Source organism: Ovis aries, chromosome 7 (genome assembly GCF_016772045.2).
Source record: "Ovis aries strain OAR_USU_Benz2616 breed Rambouillet chromosome 7, ARS-UI_Ramb_v3.0, whole genome shotgun sequence".
Classification (NCBI taxonomy): Eukaryota; Metazoa; Chordata; class Mammalia; order Artiodactyla; family Bovidae; genus Ovis; species Ovis aries.
The window spans coordinates 44416350-44433904 of NC_056060.1; the positions used below are offsets into that span (position 1 = coordinate 44416350).

A 17555-nucleotide genomic window follows, 5' to 3' on the forward strand; every position below is an offset into this window, starting at 1 on the left:
GGAATCATACAGTATTTGTCATTTTGTGACTGGATTATTTCACTTAGCATAACATCCTTAAGGTTCATTCATGTTGTAGTATGTGTTAGAATTTCTTTCCTTTTTAAGGCTGAATAATATCCTATTGTATGGATAATACCACGTTTTGTTTATCCATTCATCTGTTGATGGGCACTGGGTTGCTTCTGTCTTTTAGCTTTTGTGAGTAATGCTGCTATGAACATGTGTTTACAGTATCTGTTCTGGACCCTGCTTTCAATTCTTTTGGGTATAACCCAGAAATGGAATTGCTGAATCATATGGTAATTCTGTTTGTAATTTTTTGAGGAACGCCATACAGTTTTCTGGGTTTTGCAGGTGGCTCAGTGGCAAAGAATCCGCCTGCCAGTGCAGGAGACACTCCCTGGGTTGGGAAGATCCCTTGGAGGAGGAAATGGCAACCCACTCCATATTCTTCTTTTTTTAAAGATGGCTATATATTTTTTTTTATTTTTTAAATTATGAAAGTATGTAACACATTTACAGGAGACTTGGAAAATGCAGCACAAAGTTACATATAGTTCCACTATATATTACAATTATTTTTTCAGTAGATTAAGATTTTTAGTTGGAGTTTTAATATCAAATCTCAAAAATTAATAAAATGAATAGGCATAAAACTAGAAAGATGTAGGACCTGAAAAGCACTGTGAATCAATTCAACATAATTAAGATGTATACAATTTTCACATAACAGCAGGATACAAATTCTATTCAAGTTCCCATAGACTCTACACCAGGAGATACTGCAGCATATCTAGGGACATAAAACAAGGTGCAAACATTTCATGGTCTAGAAGTTTTGAAATCGTACAGGGTCTGTTCTCTTATCACTGTGCAATTACGTTAGAAATCAATATCAAAAGATATTTGAAAATAAGTCACAGATTTTCAAGTGCAATGTGACATTTACCGAGAGAGATCTTTGACAGCCATCGAAAGCTTTAGTAGAGTTCAAGACTGAAAAAGCACAGAGGGTGATTGCAGAGAAGAATATGAAAATGAGAAATTAATATTAAAGATATTTTTAAAACCCCAGGGATTTGGAAATTAAATATCCGCTTTTAAACGATATGACTCCAGTATTATTATCTGGAAGATCCTATAGACAGAGGAACCTGGTGGGCTACAGTCCATGGGGTTGCAAAGGACACAACTTAGAGACTGAGCATGAGCACAAGCACAGTACTATTTCCCACTCACACCAACAGTGCACAAGGGCGCCAGCCTCTCCACAGTGAGGTGGTAGCTCAGTGCATTAATAGTTTTGATTTGCCTTACTTTAATGATTAGTGGTATTGACCTGTTCATTTGCTTATTGGCCATTTGTATATCTTCTTTGAAGAGAGATCTATTCAAGTCCTTTCCCCGTTTTGAATTGGGATTGGTTTATTTTGTTTTGTTACTGCTTTTAAGAAGATCTCTGTATATCTTTGCTTTTAATCTCTTACCAGATGCATGATTTGCAAATATTTTCTCCCGTTCTGTGGGTTGCCTTCTTACTCCATTGATACTGTCTTTTGATGAACAAAATTTAAAAATTTTCATGAAGTCAACTTTGTCTTTTTGTTGTTGTTGTTGCTTGTGCCTTTGGGGGTGATATCTAGGACTTTAGTGCTAAATGCAGCATCCTGAAGCTTTTGCCCTCTGTTTTCTTCTAAGAGTTGTAGGTCTTAAAATAGGTCTTTGATCCATTTGAGTTAATTTTTATATATGGTGTCAGATAAGGGTTCAGTTTCATTCTTTGCGTGTAGATGTTCAATTTTCTGAGCACTGTTTGTTGAAAAGACTGTCCTTTTCCCATTGAATGCCTTGGCACCCTTGTCAGAAATCATTTGACCATATATATGAGGGTTTATTTCTGATCTCTAGTCTGTTTTTTCAGCTCTTTGAGGCTCTTTTATTCTATTCTTTGTCCTTTGTAGCAGCCTTTGGGAAATAGATGGGGAAACAATGAAAACAGTGTCAGACTTTATTTTTGGGGGCTCCAAAATCACTGCAGATGGTGACTGCAGCCATGAAATTAAAAGACGCTTACTCCTTGGAAGAAAAGTTATCACCAACCTAGATAGCATATTCAAAAGCAGAGACATTAATTTGCCAACAAAGGTCCATCTAGTCAAGGCTATGGTTTTTCCAGTAGTCATGTATGGATGTGAGAGTTGGACTGTGAAGAAAGCTGAGCACTGAAGAATTGATGCTTTTGAACTGTGGTGTTGGAGAAGACCTTGAGAGTCCCTTGGACTGCAAGGAGATCCAACCAGTCCATTCTGAAGGAGATCAGCCCTGGGATCTCTTTGGAAGGAATGATCCTGAAGCTGAAACTCCAGTACTTTGGCCACCTCATGCGAAGAGTTGACTCATTGGAAAAGACTGTGATGCTGGGAGGGATTGGGGGCAGGAGGAGAAGGGGACGACAGAGGATGAGATGGCTGGATGGCATCACCGACTCGATGGACTTGAGTCTGAGTGAACTCCGGGAGATGGTGATGGACAGGGAGGCCTGGCATGCTGCTATTCATGGGGTTGCAAAGAGTTGGACACGACTGAATGACTGAACTGAACTTAAAATCAAGAAGTATAAGTCTTCCGGCTTTGTTCTTTCTCAAAATTGTTTTGACCCTTGAGATTCTGTATGCATTTTAGTATTCAGTTTGTCCTTTTTTGCCCAAAAAATGTCCTTATGACTTTGATAGGAGTTGCATTAAATCTGTAGATCACTTTGCATAGTATTGACATCTTCACAGTATGAAGTCTTCTAATCCATGTACATTTGAAGTGTTTCTGTCTATGTCCTCTTTAATTTTTTTAAGCAATGTTTTATAGTTTCATTCCTTGATTAACTAAATTCCTCAGTATTTTATTATTTTTGATGCTATTATAAATGGAATCATTTCCATAATTTCAGATTGTGGTTAGTTATAGAAATGCAGTTGATTTTTGTGTGTATTGACTTTGTGTCCTGCTGCTTTGCTGAATTCATTTGTTAGTTCTAACTGTGTGTGTGGACTCTAGGGTTTTCCATGTGTAAGGTATTATTTGGTAACAGATAATTTTGCTTCTTTCTTTCCAATTTGGATACTTTTAATTTATTTTTCTTGCCTAATTACTCTGACTAGGACTTCAAAGACTGTGTTGAATAGAAGTAGCAAAAGTGAACATTCTTGCTTTGTTCCTGATCTTGGAGGAAAAGCTTTCAGTATTGAAGTATGATGTTCACAGTGGGTTTTCGTATGTGGCCTTTACCTACCTACCTTTTTGAGATAGTTTCCTTCTATTCTTAGATGGCTGGGTGTTTTTCCCATGAAGAGATGTTGAATTTTATCAAATGCTTTTTCTGAATTTATTGAGATGATCATGTGGTTTGTTTTCCTGTCATTTGGTTTTATAGCATCTTGAGCCAGACTGGGTCCTAACACCTGCTCACAAGATATTTAACTTCTTTTTGCACCTCTGCATTTTTAGTGGGGCTTACCAAGTGGCACAGTGGTAAAGAGTCTGTTTGCCAGTGCAGGAGACGCAGGAGACACTGGTTCAGTTCTTGGGTCAGGAAGATGCCCTGGAGGAGGAAATGGCAACCCACTCCAGTATTCTTGCCTGGAGAATCCCATGGACAGAGGAGCCTGGCAGGGCTACTGTCCATAGGGTTACAGAAAGTGAACATGACTGAGCATACACCCACCCACCCACCACTTTTAGTCTTGTTTACAGTTATCCTTCTTAATTTAAGTACTTAGCATTATTTGTAGTATTTCATTGTTCCAGTAGCTTCCATCTTCTCTCAAATTCTGTAGTTTTCTTTGTCTTCAAAGCACCTAGTCCCTCAATAACTGACCTCCACTACTATCAGTGGAGATTGGAACTTTCTTCCAAGCATCTTCTGAATCATTGCCTCCTTTACATAACTTGTGCCAGAGCACAGTATTTGAGACACACTACAGAAAAGAATTAAAAACAACATTGGTGGCTCAGAGGTTAAAGCGTCTGCCTCCAATGCGGGAGACCCGGGTTCGATCCCTGGGTCGGGAAGATCCCCTGGAGAAGGAAATGGCAACCCACTCCAGTATTCTTGCCTGGAGAATCCCATGGACGGAGAAGCCTGGTAGGCTACAGTCCACCGGGTCGCAAAGAGTCGGACACGACTGAGTGACTTCACCTTCACCTTCCTTAATAATCCCAGTTTGCAAGGTAGTTCTAAACCAGGAGCCCAGACCTGAAGATAGTCAGCTCAATAAATCAAAAGATAATCAGGTTATTAGGTGAAATTGGCTCTAACCAATGTGCTTGCTTTTAAATTTTATGTAATTGTTCCACTTCCCCAGAGGCATTTATCCAAGTGCCACAAGGGATGTTTGCTATTGTACAGATACCTCCTTACTCAGCATGTAAAGTAATCAAGCAGTTATCTAAAACTTGAACAGTGGGTTAAGCAATCATTGTTGAGGGAAGCTGTTGGTTGTGAAGTCAGCAAGCTCTTCTACTTTCAGGGCGAGATTCCAGATTATTTGTTCATTGGTGCTCACTCTGATCCGTGGGAAGAAAGTGCTCCTTATGGAGGCAAAGCCAGAATCATTTATGCCTCCTGGAGGTTCTTGTCTAAGGTGATTACAGAGGCTTTATGGGACAAACCAGTGAGAGACTTCTGTTTGGTTATGTAGGGAGAATAGGACAGTGAATACAGCAAGGGCACCCTGTCCTTGTATTCTCAGGTATCAAGGCAACAGAATCCCTAAGGATAAAGGTCAATCCCCAAATTTCCATGTAAGAAGGTGTAACTAGGGGTGTACTTAAGACACCTGCAGAAGTGTTAGTATCTGTGGATTCATTTATTGACATAGAGGTGTTAGCATTGCTCAACCAAGGCTCAGATATTATGTTGTTACACACTGAGAGGTTATCTGGGTACATAGATATGTTAATAAGTTTATAAATGATTGGACTTGGATTGGCAACTCCACAGGACCTTCCTTGCAAATATTCAAAATATCTCGTTTTCCCTTCCCAGGGCTGGGTCAGACTGAAGCAAGGAATAAGTTTAGGCAGGCTTGGCACTCTGACTCTAAAATGGGCCCATGGAACAGTCTGAACTGGCAGCAGTATATGGAACCTCTGTGAAATTACTTATAAGGTGAACCAACAAATCTTTGTAATTTTGGATAGACTGAGTTTTCATTGGGGCTTCCCTCGTAGCTCAGATGGTAAAGAATCTGCCTGCAATACAGGAGACTGGGTTTGATCTCTGGGTCGGGAAGATCCCCTGGAAAAGGGAATGGCAGCCCACTCCAGTATTCTTGCCTTGAGAGTCCCATGGACAGACAGCTTCAGACATCATCTCCTTCAGAGTCTGAGCTTTCCTTTCAGGTTGGCAGATGTTATGCAGGTCCGGTTGGGGTTTGGTGCCACTTGTAAGTGTGACATGGATCCAGGAATCTACTCCCTGATATTCAGTGGCATAATGGCTAGTCAACAGTGCCTGATAAGGGGCCCTTCTGCCTTCTTTTGATAATGTATCCTAAGTTCATTTTGGGGAAGCACTTCCTGACATACTGTTTTGTTTTATTTTTCCCCAATAGTTTATTGACTTGTAATTCATATAACACACAATTAACCATTTTAAAGTGAATAATTCAGCTGTACTTCACCACATTGTGCTACCACCATCTCTAGTTCCAAAACATTTTCATTACTCCATAGTAAAACTTCTTACCCATTACGCAGTTTCTCCTTATTCTCTCCTCCCACTAGCTTCTGGCAAGAAATGACTTTCTTTTTCTCTCTGTGCATTTTCCAGTTCTTGGACATCTCATGTAAAAAGAATCATACAATATGTGACTTTTTAATGTCTAGCTTTCATTTAGCGTAATGTTAACAAGGCTCAGTCATGTTGCAGTAGATATCATTACCTCATTCCTTTGTATGGCTGGATAATATTCCATTACATTGCATAGATAATACATTTTATTTACTCCTTCATCTGTTGATGGCACTTGAGTTTCCACTTTTTGACTATTATGAGTAAATACGTTGTGAATTTTCTATACAAGTTTTCCTGTGAATGTATGTTTTCAGTTTTCTTGGTATAGACCTCAGCTTTCATCACATTCTCATGGGGATTCATGACCTGACAGTAGATTCATAACCAGAGGTTTACATACTGTTGTATTTGTCAAGGAATTAAGTCTGACAGTTACTATGGTTGCTGATCTGTATTTCATTTCTACTTCATGTATTTCATTACTGTGCTCATATATAAAGGTTTGTAACAGTTGTATCTTGATAGTGATTATACTGTTTATTACCAAGAAACTTTTGGTGCCAATTGTTACTTACTATTAAGTAGGTAATACTTTCTTGGTGGAGGGTGTTGAATTTGCTTGTTAAATTATTACCTTACATTTTATCTTTAAGCTTTCCACATTGTTCTGTTTTACATCTCTCTCTTATGGATAGCATCAGTTCAGTTCAGTCGCTCAGTCGTGTCTGACTCTTTGTGACTCCACAAATCGCAGCACGCCAGGCCTCCCTGTCCATCACCAACTCCCGGAGTTCACTCAGACTCACGTCCATCGAGTCGGTGATGCCATCCAGCCATCTCATTCTCGGTCATCCCCTTCTCCTCCTGTCTCCAATCCCTCCCAGCATCAGAGTCTTTTCCAATGAGTCAACTCTTTGCATGAGGTGGCCAAAGTACTAGAGTTTCAGCTTTAGCATCATTCCTTCCAAAGAAATCCCAGGGCTGATCTCCTTCAGAATGGACTGGTTGGATCTCCTTGCAGTCCAAGGGACTCTCAAGAGTCTTCTCCAATACCACAGTTCAAAAGCATCAATTATTCGGCACTCAGCCTTCTTCACAGTCCAACTCTCACATCCATACATGACCACAGGAAAAACCATCCCCTTCACTAGACGGACCTTAGTCGGCAAAGTAATGTCTCTGCTTTTGAATATGCTCTCTAGGTTGATCATAACTTTTCTTCCAAGGAGTAAGCGTCTTTTAATTTCATGGCTGCAGTCACCATCTGCAGTGATTTTGGAGCCCCAAAAAATAAGGTCTGACACTGTTTCTACTGTTTCCCCATCTATTTCCCATGAAGTGATGGGACCGGATGCCATGACCTTCGTTTTCTGTATGTTGAGCTTTAAGCCAACTTTTTCACTCTCCTCTTTTACTTTCATCAAGAGGCTTTTCAGTTCCTCTTCACTTTCTGCCATAAGGGTGGTGTCATCTGCATATCTGAGGTTATTGAGATTTCTCCCGGCAATCTTGATTCCAGCTTGTGTTTCTTCCAGTCCAGCGTTTCTCATGATGTACTCTGCATGGAAGTTAAATAAGCAGGGTGACAATATACAGCCTTGACGTACTCCTTTTCCTGTTTGGAACGAGTCTGTTGTTCCATGTCCAGTTCTAACTGTTGCTTCCTGACCTGCATACAGGTTTCTTAAGAGGCAGGTCAGGTGATCTGGTATTCCCATCTCTTTGAGAATTTCCACAGTGTATTGTGATCCACACAGTCAAAGGCTTTGGCATAGTCAATAAAGCAGAAATAGATGTTTTTCTGGAACTCTCTTGTTTTTCCATGATCCAGCGGATGTTGACAATTTGATCTCTGGTTCCTCTGCCTTTTCTAAAACCAGCTTGAACATCAGGGAGTTCATGGTTCACGTATTGCTGAAGCCTGGCTTGGAGAATTTGGAGCATTACTTTACTAGCATGTGAGATGAGTGTAATTGTGCGGTAGTTTGAGCATTCTTTGGCATTGTCTTTCTTTGGGATTGGAATGAAAACTGACCTTTTCCAGTCCTGTGGCCACTGCTGAGTTTTCCAAACTTGCTGGCATATTGAGTGCAGCACTTTCACAGCATCATCTTTCAGGATAGCATATATATTTTAAATAAGTTTTACTTGTTAGATCTTATTGTTATGTATACTTAATTTATAACAGATTATAAATAATGTGCCTGTATTTTGTTTAGATAGCATATAGATTTTTTTTTTTGGTATCAGTCTTTGTCTTTTTAAAGTACTTTTTAAATTTAGTTTTTAATTGGGGGAAAATTGTACAATGTTGTATTGGTTTCTGCTGTGCAACAATGCGAACCAGCCATACATATATCCCTTCCCTCTTGAGCCTCCTTACCCCTCCCCTCCCCAACCCCACTCCCCTAGGTCATCACAGATTGCCTGTTGGCTGGGCTCCCTGTCTTATATAGCAGCTTATCACTAGCTACGTGTTTTACACATGATAGTGTGTATATGTCAATGCTACTTCCTCCATTTGTCCCACTCTCTCCTACCCCCACTGTGTCCACAAGACTCTTCTCTGCATCTGCATCTCCATTCTAGCCTTGCTGGTAGGTTCGCCAGCACCATTTCCATAGATTCCGTATGTATGCATTAACATGCAATATTTGTTTTTCTCTTTGACTTACTTTACTCTGTATAACCAGCTCTAGGTTCATCCAGCTCATGGGAACTGACTCAAATTCCTTTTTTATGGCTGAGTAGTATTCCACTGTATTATGTACCACATCTTTATCCATTCATCTGTAGACATCTGGACATGTAGGTTGCTTCCATTTCTTGGCTGTTGTAAATAGTGCTGCAATGAACATTGGGATACATGTGTCCTTTAGAATTGTGGCTTTCTCAGGGTATATGCCCAATAGGGATTGCTGGGTCATATGGTAGATTTATTTCTAGTTTTTTGAAGAATTTCCATACTGTTGTCCATAATGGGTGCATCAGTTTACATTCCTACCAACAGTGTAGGAGGGGTTCCTTTTTTCCACATCCTCTCCAGCATTTATTGTTTATAGATTTTTTGATGATGGCCATTCTGACTGGTGTAAGGTGATACCTCATTGTAGTTTTGATTTGCATTTCTTTAATAATGGGCGATTTTGAGCATCTTTTCACATGTTTGTTGGCCATCTGTATGTCTTCTTTGGAGAAATGTCTGTTAGATCTTCTGCCCCTTTTTTGATTGGAATGTTTGTTTTTCTCATTTGAGCTGTATGAACTGCTTATATTTTTTTTAGAGGTTCTTTGTCAGTTGTTTCTATTGCAGTTATTTTCTCCTGAGGGTTGTCTTTTAATCTTGTTTATTGTTTCCTTTACTCTGAAAAACTTTTGTTTAATTAGGTTCCATTTGTTTATTTTTGTTTTTATTTCCATTATTCTAGGAGGTGAATCAAAGAGGATCTTGCTGTGATTTATGTCACAGAGTGTACTGCCTGTGTTTTCCTTTAAGAGCTTTATAGTTTGTGGCCTTACATTTAAGTGTTTAATCCATTTTGAGTTTATTTTTTTGTGTATGGTGGTAGGAATTATTCTAGTTCAATTCTTTTACACATAGCTGTCCAGTTTCCCAGCACCACTTATCGAAGAGGCTGTCTTTTCTCCACTGTATATTCTTGCCTCCTTTGTCAAAGATAAGGTGCCCATGGGCGCGTGGGTTTATCTCTGCAGCCGAGGCCTGTGGGGAGTTGCTACAGTCTGAGGCGGTTCTGTGTGCTCTCCTGTGGGAATTGGCCCCGAGTCATGTGTCCCTTCGCAGAGCTAAGCTGTATAGGTTCCTGCAATAGTGTGGGCAGTAAGTAACCTGTATTTTCTCACAGCTTAGTGGCAGATGCTATCTTTGCGGTCTGGACTGCAGTGGACAGTAGTTTGTCCCCTGGCTCAGGCATTTGCCCTGGCTTTGGTGGTGACCAGTTGGCTTGGATTGCCCCCTCTGGGATCGTACATTGCAGTTGTGTCTAGTCCTGCCTTTGGCATTCATACCAGCTTTGGTGGTGGTTGGGCGTATATACCTGTGGGTATGTGTGCACTCAGTTGTTCAGTCATGTCTGACTCTTCCTGACCCCATGGACTGTACCCTGTCAAGCTCCTCTGCCCATGGAATTTCCAGGCAAGAATACTGGAGTGGGTTGCCATATCCTACTGTAGTGATCTTCACCCAGAGACTGAACCTGCCTCTCTTGTGCCTGCCGCATTGGATTCTTTACTACTGCACCACCTGGGAAGTAACTCTATCTACCCCTGGGGTTGTGTGGTTCACAGCGCTACTTATTCCACTTGCGGCATTCAGTAAGGCGGGTTACTGTGATCTGTAAGCTCATGGAGTCAGAGGGTCCCTGCGACAATGATCTCTTGCCCCTGGGAGGCAGAGGCTTTTCCCTGGACTCCCTCAGTTGTGTTGTATTAGCTCCCTCGGTGTATGTTTGTGGCAGTCAACCCTGGTCCTCTCCCTTGGGTCCCACCCCTGAAGCCTGAACCTCAGCACCCGGCCCCCGTTCACTTCGGTGGGCGTACTGGGAAGTACTGTTTCACATCGATCTCTGTGAAGAATTTCCATTTTGCCTCCCAAGCACTTGCTGCTGTGCTCCCCTCTGATATTCTGAAGCTCCTCCCTTCCCCTCGCCCATGAGAGGGTTCCCGAGAGTGTGGAGACTTTTTCTCCTTCACAACTGTGTCCCTGGGGTACAGGTCCCTGTCCCAAAATCCTTTGACTCTTTTTTATCTTTATTTTTTGCTCTGCCTCATTCTAAGGAGATTGGCTTGCCTTTTTGGAAGACAGCAGTCTGCTGCCAGCGTTCTGTAGGAGTTGTTTCACACGCAGATGTAAATTTGATGTGTTTCTGGGGAGGAGCATGGTCGTTCCATCTTACTCCTCCGCCATGTTGAAAAGTCCCGTGTCTTTGGTTTAAATAGATGGGTTTTGCTGATAGTGGTGTAGCAGATATGCTTAGTCTTATTACAGACCTTTTTTCTGTTTTATCTTTTATTACTTCTTTGCTTTCTTCATTTTTTTGTCCCTTTGTTACATGTTTTAGATTTCTTTGATTCATCTCTGTCCTTGCATAATTTGGAAAAGTATAAGAATATTGCTGGATAGCAGTAATTATCCAGAAAAGAAAATTGGAAAATTCCATTCATACTAGCAAAAATACTTAAGAAACACTTTATCAAGAAAGGCATAGGACCTATATGGAGAAAATGTAAAATAAGATTGGATCAAATAGAAAGGCATGTTATGTTCTTGGGTGGACAAATTATCATGAAAATGTCTATTTTATGAAAATATATGTATTTAATGAAGTTCAAATTAAAATGTGCTCTGTTGAGAAAGGTAGCATGTAAATTTTTTTTTTTTAGAGTGATGTTTTGTTTTGTTTTTTAATTAAATTTATTTTAGTTGGAGGCTAATTACAATATTGTAGTGGTTTTTGCCATACATTGATATGAATCAGCCATGGGGGTAGCATGTAATTGAATACAATAATCTTAGCAGTTAGGGACATGCTTTATGCCATCAGAACATTTATAAAGCCATTGTAATCATTGGCGTAAGAATGGCAAATAGACCAAAATAGAGAATTCAGAAGTAGATCCTGTTAATGGAAAAATATTAAATTATTTTGTTGGTTTAGGTTTTCTATTTCTTTACATAATTTTGTCCACTTGATCCATCTTGTACAGGGAATGGTATTGATATATTCTTGTCTCCCATTATTTGTGTTTCTGTTTCCTTGGAGCCCCCATAGTTTTGCTTTATAAAAGCTGTTGAAATGCTATTTATTTGATTGGTTTAAAAATGTCAATGCCAGTCCAATTCTTTTGCCTTTTCAAGTTTTAATTTGATCTTTTTGCCTGGAGGTCTTGAGGATTTTACCTACATCTTTCAGTTTTACAAGGCCAAAGTATTAGAGTTGATTTTTCTTGGTTAATTTCCTAGGTATCTGTGAGCCCTTATTGTATTGATTCAGATATTTTTCTATTTCTGGCAAGTTTTCTTGGCTGGTAGCTTTAAAATCAGATTTTTTTGTTTGTTTAATTTTTTTAGGTAGTCCAGTAGTACAAATACTTGCCCATATTTGCTTCTCTTCTGTTTCCACTGCTTTCAGTAATTTGTGTGTGTGTGTGTGTGTGTGTGTGTGGGAGAGAGAGAGATGAGAAAGATTTTAATTCTCATTGTTGTTTCCCCCACCCACACCCTTAGTTGTCCTTGTCATTGCTAACTTATTATTTGTGTCTGCTCTTCCTTGAACACTTTATAATTCATTCTTCATTTCCAAGAATTTTGTCATTTTCTTCCATTTCCTTCTTGTTGTTCAGTTGCTAAGTTGTGTCCAACTCTTTGTGACACCATAAACTGCAGCACACCAGGCTTCCCTGCCCTTCATCATCTCCCCGAGTTCAGTCAAACTCATGTTCATTGAGTCGGTGATACCATCCAGTGATCTAATCCTCTGTTGTCCCCTTCTCCTCCTGCCTTCAACCTTTCCCAGCTTTAGTGTCTTTTCGAATGAGTCAGCTCACTCATATCAAGTGGCCAAGGTATTAGAGCTTCAGCACCAGTCCTTCCAATGAATATTCAGGGTTGATTTCCTTTAGGATCGACTGGTTTGATCTCCTTGCTGTCCAAGGGACTCTCAAGAGTCTTCTCCAGCACTGCAGTTTGAAACCATCAGTTCTTTAGCACTCAGCCTTCTTCTCTCCCTGTCCCTTACCTTTTCAAATACTTTTATTTATTTATGTGGTCTTTTTTCTGATTTTATTTTTCTAATTTCTGAATCAAGATTTTTTATATCCTCAAAATGTTTAAATGTGTTTAGTTTTGTTTGAATTGTTAACTTTTATTTTTTTATGCTTTCTTTTTATCAGGAAGATTTCCCTTAGTTGATGTTTGTGAACTTTCCTGATTTTCTGTAGTACTTCTTTGTGGTCTTTTTTCTTGTTCATTTTTACGGTATTGGGCTTTCAAGAAAATTATATTCCTAATTTAATGGCACCCTCTTTTTATATTTTTAATTAGAGAATAATTGCTTTGCAATGTTGTGTTAGCCTCTGCCATACAATATTAATTAGCCATAAGCATACATATGTCCCCTCCCTCTTATGCATATGTATACATAAGTATACATATGTACTTCCCTCCTACCCTCCACCCCATCCCACTCTCGGTTGTCACAGAGCACAGGATTGAGCCCCCTGTGTTATACAGCAACTTCCCACTAGCTTATCTATTTTTTACATAGGGTAATATTTATGTCTCAGTGCCACTCTCAATTTATCCCACCATCTCCTTCTCCCACTGTGTACACCACAAGTCTGTTCTCTATGTCTGCAACTCTATTGCTGAATAGAACCCTCTTCTGTCTATATAGCAAAGTCCAAGTACTTTGAAGAAGTTTTTTTGGTGTGTGTGTATGTCATTTGATTCTTTTGCTTGAGAGGAAGCTTTGTTATATCTCCAGTTTTATGGTTCTCTTTTGTCTTGCAGAACCCTATTCACTCCACTTTTTTTCTTTCACCTTTTACCATCCAGTTGCCAAAGAATTCTTCTCTCTTCTTTTTTGTCTTTTTTCTCCTCTCTGCATTTCAAGGATTACTCACATAAATCATACCTGTCTATTAAAATTGTACCTGCTCCTTTAAATCATTCCTGGCCCTCTAAATCTACTTTGAAATCTCTTTCTTGTAGTTTGTGGACACTTGTTCTGTATTTTCAGATTTAATGTGGATCTAATCTTTCTGTCATCATTCCAGATCATCTTTAGGTTCCTTCGCTATCCTTCCTCTTCTCCGTCTTCTATAGATTTTCTTAGTCTGCTTTTGCTTGCCCAAAGCCTTATGGCTGTTTGAGGTGAGAGTATGTGCACTGGGATTGATGCTGTTTCTTTTATGTTACAGTTAATTTGCAATTTTGTCATAATATATCTTCAAATTATGCTGTAGGTGTAGTTTTGTGTAGAATTTAATTTTTCCTTAGTGTTTGGGAAGCAATTTGGGGAGATAATTATGTAACTGCCACTGTCCTCAGCTGTCTTGGATGTCCTGGATTACTTAATAAATGGTAGTGGCATAATTAGCCATCTACATGGAAACAATAAAATTGGAATCCAATTTCACACCATACAGAGCTTATTAAAATGCTGCTGCTGCTGCTGCTGCTAAGTTGCTTCAGTCGTGTCCGACTCTGTGCGACCCCATAGACGGCAGCCCACCAGGCTCCCTCGTCCCTGAAATTCTCCAGGCAAGAACACTGGAGTGGGTTGCCATTTCCGTCTAGATGAATATAAAATTCATATAAAGACTCATGTGTAAAAACATAAAAATATACCTCAAGAAAATCCAGGTGAATATCTGGATAACCTAGAAGTCATGTGTAAGAGCATGGTGATGTTGGGGTGCTCCTTTAACCAAGAATGGAAAGCAGGAGCTATAAAAGAAAGATGAGTGTGTATGTAAAAGATGGATTTAGAAGAAATATTTGCACTGTTGAAAACAATGATAAAATACAAAAACTTTTTACAAATTGACAGGAAAAATAACCCAGTAGAAAAATACGTGACTAGAAGGACACGAATAAGCATTTCCCAGTAGAGTATGTCCAAATGACAAATATACATGCGATGTTCAGATGTTAGTAATCAGGGAGATTCAAATTAGAGCAGCGACATGGTCCTTTATAGCAATCAAACTAGTAAAATTAAAAAGAGAAAAATTACTTGTGGCTCACAGGGATGGAGGTAAATAAGGTACTTTTATATCCTCTGCACAATGTTTAAGTAAATACTTTGCTGAATAAAGTGGAAGGAGGCTTGTGGTTTTATTTTCCCTCTCCTAAGTACATACTTTCCAAGTATCTAGTGAAGATAAATAAAGCATAGTAATTATAAGCTTGAAAAGGGAAGTACCATTAGATTTTATATTTAGAATTTGACAGGATGTATTTAGAAACAGGAAACTCCTTTTAATTAGCCTGGCTTATCTGTCACTAGAGCTCTTTCTTTAAGATCTATCTATATCTTGAAAATAAAATGCCCTTCAGTATATGAGGATCTTTCTCTACCACTAACTGTCATGACTACCGTCCTGGGGACTTGTTTGAAAGGCAGGAGTTAGTCTTAACTCCCCTGCAATGTTTTATGATGAAAATTTTCAAACATACAGCAAAGTTGAAAGACTTAAAAACGAATAGGCATATATACTCAACACTGAGGTTCTTCCATTAATACTTCATTATACTTGTTTTATCATATAGCTTATCCATATGTATGTGTATATGTGTATATATATTTATATATACACATATACTTATGTTTACACATACCCACCAATGCATCTTATTATTTGATGTATTTCAAGATTACTCACATCAGTGTATTTCCTCCAAATATATGCTTTTATAATATATATATCAACTCCATTATATATTTATGCTTATATATGTATATCAATTGGAGTTCTGTATTTATTAAGGTAAAATTTACATGCAGTGAAGTGTAAAATCTTAAATATATATTCACTGTGTTTTTACAAATGTGTAGAGCTTTGTAATCCAATATTGCCATCACCTTAGGAAGTTACCTCATGCCCTTCCCAGTCTATTCATGCCCTCACCTTCTAGAGGCAGCTGTCATTTAGCATTGAATCTTATTATGGTTGTGTTTTCTTTTGGGTCAATTTGTAGGAGAGAAATTGTTGGGTCCTCAACAAACTAATACATGTTTAGTTTTGGAGGCTTCCCAGGTGGTGCTAATGGTAAACAACCCGCCTCCCAATGCAGGAGACTTAGGAGACACGGGTTTGATCCCTGGGTTAGAAGATCCCATGCAGGAGAGCATGGCAACCCACTCCAGTATTCTTGCCTGGAGGATTCCATGGACAGAGGAGCCTGGTAGGCTACAGTCCATGGGGTTGCAAAGAGATATGACTAAAGCAACTTAGCACACACTCATTCATGATTAGTTTTATAAGAAATTACTAGACGTCTTTCTAAGGTGGCTGTTCAGATTTTACATTTCCACAAATGGTTTGGAAGAGTTCTCATTGCTCTGCATCTGTGCTAACCTTTGATCTTGTCAGTCTTATTAATTTTAATCCTTGTGGGTGTGTATTAATAGCTCTGTATTTTTAATTGGCATCTTTCTGATGAATAATGATGTTGAGCACTTGTGCATTTTGGCCATTCACACATCTTTGAAGTTTTGTTCACATCCTTTTTGATGATTTTAAAAATTAGGTTGTCTTTTTATTATGAGTTGTTCAGTTCAGTTCAGTAGCTCAGTTGTGTCCGACTCTTTGCGACCCCATGAATTGCACCACGCCAGGCCTCCCTGTCCATCACCAACTCCCGGAGTTCACTCAAACTCATGTCCATCGAGTTGGTGATGCCATCCAGCCATCTCATCCTCTGTCGTCCGCTTCTCCTCCTGCCCCTAATCGGTCCCAGCATCAGGGTCATTTCCAGTGAGTCAGCTCTTCGTATGAGGTGGCCAAAGGACTGGAGTTTCAGCTTTAGCATCATTCCTTTCAATGAACACCCAGGACTGATCTCCTTTAGGATAGACTGGTTGGATCTCCTTGAAGTCCAAGAGACTCTCAAGAGTCTTCTCCAACAGCACAGTTCAAAAGCATCAATTCTTTGGCGCTCAGTAGGAGTCCTTAATTGTGTCTTGGATGATAGTCCTTTGCAGGATATATGTCTTGTGAATATTTCATCCCAGCAAACTTAGTTTTTAAGTGATTTTTGTCAACAAATACTTACTGAGCACTTACCGTATGCTAGAACAGCAGTAAACAAAATATATAAAAAAACATTCTTGCTGTTTTGGCGTCACTGTGGTTCCTCAGTACAGTCAGGGAGACCAGTAAGAAGGCTTCTTTGGTGATCCAAGAGATAATGGCTTAGACTGGGGTTTTAGCAATGGAAGAGTGTGAGAACTATTTGGATTCTTTTATATTTTGACCCAGATAATCATGATGATGTGATCACTAATCTAGAGCCAGACATCTTGGAATGTGAAGTCAAGTGGGCTTTAGAAAGCATCATTACCAACAAGCTAGTGGAGGTGATGGAATTCCAGTTGAGCTATTTCGAATCCTGAAAGATGATGCTGTGAAAGTGCTGCACTCAATATGCCAGCAAGTTTGGAAAACTCAGCAGTGGCCACAGGACTGGAAAAGGTCAGTTTTCATTCCAATCCCAAAGAAAGGCAATGCCAAAGAATGCTCAAACTACCGCACAATTACACTCATCTCACATGCTAGTAAAGTAATGCTCCAAATTCTCCAAGCCAGGCTTCAGCAATACGTGAACCATGAACTCCCTGATGTTCAAGCTGGTTTTAGAAAAGGCAGAGGAACCAGAGATCAAATTGTCAACATCCGCTGGATCATGGAAAAAGCAAGAGAGTTCCAGAAAAACATCTATTTCTGCTTTATTGTCTATGCCAAAGCCTTTGACTGTGTGGATCACAATACACTGTGGAAATTCTCAAAGAGATGGGAATACCAGACCACCTGACCTGCCTCTTGAGAAACCTGTATGCAGGTCAGGAAGCAACAGTTAGAACTGGACATGGAACAACAGACTCGTTCCAAACAGGAAAAGGAGTACGTCAAGGCTGTATATTGTCACCCTGCTTATTTAACTTCCATGCAGAGTACATCATGAGAAACGCTGGACTGGAAGAAACACAAGCTGGAATCAAGATTGCCGGGAGAAATC

At 39.5% G+C, this 17555-nt stretch overlaps 1 protein-coding gene across 43 annotated transcripts in view; it reads left to right on the forward strand.

The window, feature by feature from the left end:
* Positions 1–17555, forward strand: part of HERC1 (HECT and RLD domain containing E3 ubiquitin protein ligase family member 1) — a 210765-nt gene that overhangs the window by 33101 nt on the left and 160109 nt on the right. For 5 of the 43 annotated variants that reach the window (XM_060417793.1, XM_060417801.1, XM_060417812.1 and 2 more), the window contains exon 1: positions 33–17011. The exons of the other annotated variants lie outside the window; for them this stretch is intronic. The gene's annotated coding sequence lies outside the window, so the exon portion shown is untranslated. Of the gene's footprint in view, positions 1–32; positions 17012–17555 lie in introns of those variants that run through there. 43 annotated transcript variants of the gene reach the window in all.